The sequence below is a fragment of the Diabrotica virgifera genome, chromosome 3 (genome assembly GCF_917563875.1).
Source record: "Diabrotica virgifera virgifera chromosome 3, PGI_DIABVI_V3a".
NCBI classification, from domain to species: domain Eukaryota; kingdom Metazoa; phylum Arthropoda; class Insecta; order Coleoptera; family Chrysomelidae; genus Diabrotica; species Diabrotica virgifera.
In genome coordinates, this window is record NC_065445.1 from 270,500,451 (window position 1) to 270,505,646 (window position 5,196).

The following is a 5,196-nucleotide window of genomic DNA, read 5'->3' on the forward strand; positions in this document are numbered from 1 at the left end:
ATAAATGTAAAATTTTAGATAATAAGTTCCCTTATCTTCTTCTAGCCTTTGTTTTTGACTTAAAGTTTTTAGATTTCTTAGTTGTTATTTTATTAACCATATTCCGTAGAAATATTCGACCAGATTCTCTTCATCTTATTTAGATTCCGTGTCCGTATCCAGACGTTGCGTTGATCATCATGTTTACAGTTTCCTAAAACATTTTTCGGTAGGCTGCTGTGCGAAATAATTCATCTACTGAGGAACCCTCTATGAAGACATACTAATCAGACGTATACAAGACTTGAGACAATAATCTCATAACGAGGGCACTAAAAGAAACCGAAAGGGAGTGCTGCCCGACGGTCGTGACCCATAAAGAAAAGTTAACCCAAAATACCAAAGAGTTAATCAGTAAAAGAAGACAACTGACGGAAAAATACGACTCCAACTACACAACACTGAAGAAATTAAATAAAGATATCCACCGATCAATCCGAAAAGACATAAAAGAAAATAATACAAGAGAAATAACTCAAATAATTCAAGAAAACAAAAGTATAAAAAGAAAAAGAAAATAATCGTTTTCGTTTTGATTCAATTCGAGTCTCTTGCCATCCTCTGACACGGTGTTTCTGGATATTTATCCTTTTTCAAAGAGGCTATTGCAAGTAGACTGAATTGAATCAACTCGAGACGAAGAAGAACTGCATCTATTAAAATATCTGCAGTATATTGTGGTTAGACTGTCCTCTAACGGGGAATGACAAAATAAATAAAATAAATTTCGACCACGAGTCAGGATTCTGTTAACCGAGATACTATAGTATCAAGCGGCGCCGCTAGGAGGAGCTTCTCCAACAATGCGTCTCAGAATACTTTAAGAACACTTGGTCATTTGTACTCTAAACCGAGTAAAGCATGAAAAAGAAAAAGAAAATAATCGTTTTCGTTTTGATTCAATTCGAGTCTCTTGCCATCCTCTGACACGGTGTTTCTGGATCTTTATCCTTTTTCAAAGAGGCTATTGCACGTAGACTGAATTGAATCAACTCGAGACGAAGAAGAACTGCATCTATTAAAATATCTGCAGTATATTGTGGTTAGACTGTCCTCTAACGGGGAATGACAAAATAAATAAAATAAATTTCGACCACGAGTCAGGATTCTGTTAACCGAGATACTATAGTATCAAGCGGCGCCGCTAGGAGGAGCTTCTCCAACAATGCGTCTCAGAATACTTTGAGAACACTTGGTCATTTGTACTCTAAACCGAGTAAAGCATGAAAAAGAAAAAGAAAATAATCGTTTTCGTTTTGATTCAATTCGAGTCTCTTGCCATCCTCTGACACGGTGTTTCTGGATCTTTATCCTTTTTCAAAGAGGCTATTGCAAGTAGACTGAATTGAATCAACTCGAGACGAAGAAGAACTGCATCTATTAAAATATCTGCAGTATATTGTGGTTAGACTGTCCTCTAACGGGGAATGACAAAATAAATAAAATAAATTTCGACCACGAGTCAGGATTCTGTTAACCGAGATACTATAGTATCAAGCGGCGCCGCTAGGAGGAGCTTCTCCAACAATGCGTCTCAGAATACTTTAAGAACACTTGGTCATTTGTACTCTAAACCGAGTAAAGCATGAAAAAGGAAAAGAAAATAATCGTTTTCGTTTTGATTCCGTTTTCGTTTTGATGGAGAAGCTCCTCCTAGCGGCGCCGCTTGATACTATAGTATCTCGGTTAACAGAATCCTGACTCGTGGTCGAAATTTATTTTGTCATTCCCCGTTAGAGGACAGTCTAACCACAATATACTGCAGATATTTTAATAGATGGAGTTCTTCTTCGTCTCGAGTTGATTCAATTCAGTCTACTTGCAATAGCCTCTTTGAAAAAGGATAAAGATCCAGAAACACCGTGTCAGAGGATGGCAAGAGACTCGAATTGAATCAAAACGAAAACGATTATTTTCTTTTTCTTTTTCATGCTTTACTCGGTTTAGAGTACAAATGACCAAGTGTTCTTAAAGTATTCTGAGACGCATTGTTGGAGAAGCTCCTCCTAGCGGCGCCGCTTGATACTATAGTATCTCGGTTAACAGAATCCTGACTCGTGGTCGAAATTTATTTTATTTATTTTGTCATTCCCCGTTAGAGGACAGTCTAACCACAATATACTGCAGATATTTTAATAGATGCAGTTCTTCTTCGTCTCGAGTTGATTCAATTCAGTCTACTTGCAATAGCCTCTTTGAAAAAGGATAAAGATCCAGAAACACCGTGTCAGAGGATGGCAAGAGACTCGAATTGAATCAAAACGAAAACGATTATTTTCTTTTTCTTTTTCATGCTTTACTCGGTTTAGAGTACAAATGACCAAGTGTTCTTAAAGTATTCTGAGACGCATTGTTGGAGAAGCTCCTCCTAGCGGCGCCGCTTGATACTATAGTATCTCGGTTAACAGAATCCTGACTCGTGGTCGAAATTTATTTTATTTATTTTGTCATTCCCCGTTAGAGGACAGTCTAACCACAATATACTGCAGATATTTTAATAGATGCAGTTCTTCTTCGTCTCGAGTTGATTCAATTCAGTCTACTTGCAATAGCCTCTTTGAAAAAGGATAAAGATCCAGAAACACCGTGTCAGAGGATGGCAAGAGACTCGAATTGAATCAAAACGAAAACGATTATTTTCTTTTTCTTTTTCATGCTTTACTCGGTTTAGAGTACAAATGACCAAGTGTTCTTAAAGTATTCTGAGACGCATTGTTGGAGAAGCTCCTCCTAGCGGCGCCGCTTGATACTATAGTATCTCGGTTAACAGAATCCTGACTCGTGGTCGAAATTTATTTTATTTATTTTGTCATTCCCCGTTAGAGGACAGTCTAACCACAATATACTGCAGATATTTTAATAGATGCAGTTCTTCTTCGTCTCGAGTTGATTCAATTCAGTCTACTTGCAATAGCCTCTTTGAAAAAGGATAAAGATCCAGAAACACCGTGTCAGAGGATGGCAAGAGACTCGAATTGAATCAAAACGAAAACGATTATTTTCTTTTTCTTTTTCATGCTTTACTCGGTTTAGAGTACAAATGACCAAGCGTTCTTAAAGTATTGTGAGACGCATTGTTGGAGAAGCTCCTCCTAGCGGCGCCGCTTGATACTATAGTATCTCGGTTAACAGAATCCTGACTCGTGGTCGAAATTTATTTTATTTATTTTGTCATTCCCCGTTAGAGGACAGTCTAACCACAATATACTGCAGATATTTTAATAGATGCAGTTCTTCTTCGTCTCGAGTTGATTCAATTCAGTCTACTTGCAATAGCCTCTTTGAAAAAGGATAAAGATCCAGAAACACCGTGTCAGAGGATGGCAAGAGACTCGAATTGAATCAAAACGAAAACGATTATTTTCTTTTTCTTTTTCATGCTTTACTCGGTTTAGAGTACAAATGACCAAGTGTTCTTAAAGTATTCTGAGACGCATTGTTGGAGAAGCTCCTCCTAGCGGCGCCGCTTGATACTATAGTATCTCGGTTAACAGAATCCTGACTCGTGGTCGAAATTTATTTTATTTATTTTGTCATTCCCCGTTAGAGGACAGTCTAACCACAATATACTGCAGATATTTTAATAGATGCAGTTCTTCTTCGTCTCGAGTTGATTCAATTCAGTCTACTTGCAATAGCCTCTTTGAAAAAGGATAAAGATCCAGAAACACCGTGTCAGAGGATGGCAAGAGACTCGAATTGAATCAAAACGAAAACGATTATTTTCTTTTTCTTTTTCATGCTTTACTCGGTTTAGAGTACAAATGACCAAGTGTTCTTAAAGTATTCTGAGACGCATTGTTGGAGAAGCTCCTCCTAGCGGCGCCGCTTGATACTATAGTATCTCGGTTAACAGAAAAGTATAAAAGTTTTGCGGCGAAATACGAATAACATTGGCAACAAAAATATGTACAGAATAAGAAACAAAGACAAAAACATTGCTACGGATAGAGCCGAAATCCTTAAGGTTGTCGAATCGTTTTATCGCGAAATGTATGAGAGCATCAACGCAAGGCAAGATCAGCCCCTGCCCAAATTCACAAACCAGAGATCAGAATTAATGCCAGAAGTAACACCATACGAAGTTAAAAAGACACTTTCAGAAATGAAAAATAATAAATCCCCTGGCGATGACGGAGTAGTGATCGAGGCAATCAAACAAGGTGGAAATAAAATTATCCAGGTTTTGGCCAAACTTTTCACCGAATGCATTTACCAAGGAAAAACCCCTTCTCAATGGAACAATGCAGTCATTGTTTTATTGCACAAGAAAGGTGACATAACAGATCTAAAAAACTACCGTCCTATCAGTCTGCTATCACACATTTCTCAAAAATTATCAAAAAAAACTGGAGGCTAAGTTAGACTTCTATCAGCCTAGAGAACAAGCTGGGTTTAGATCCGGATATAGCACTAACGACCACTTACTGGTAATAAAAAACTTGATAGAGAAGTCGGCGGAATAGAACAAACCATTGGCACTGATATTCGTGGACTATGAGAAAGCGTTCGATACCATAAACCAGCAGAAAATGCTAAAATCATTGACAGAATACCGAATAGACCATCGCTACACTAACATGATAAAATATATCTACCACAATGCAACGGCTAGCATAATGCTCTCTGATCAACAAACTAATAAATTCTGTATGCAGCGAGAAGTACGGCAAGGAGACACCGTCTCACCAAAGCTGTTCACAACCCTTTTAGGACACACTTTTAAGAAGGCAGATCTGAACGAATATAGCCGATCGTATGGATGATGCAATAATAATGTTGAACAAGTTACATCACGCTTCCTCGCTTCCTTAGAGGTCGGACTAAAGATTAACCTCAACAAGACGCAAATAATGACTAATCTGGTGCTAAATCGTAATATTGTTGTTGATGGAATGGATATTGAGCAGACTGCATCTTATAAGTACTTGGGACATGAAATTCGGCTGGGAAGAGATAACCAGACGTGCGAGCTCCCACGTCGCATAGGATTAGCTTGGGCAGAGTTTGGTAAACTGAGCTATGTATTTAAATCGGACTTACCCATATGCCTGAAAAGGAAAATCTTTGACCAGTGTGTATTGCCTGTACTCACTTATGGAGCGGAAACATTAACACTCACAAAAAAGGTGAACAAGATTCTCATAACTCAGAGGC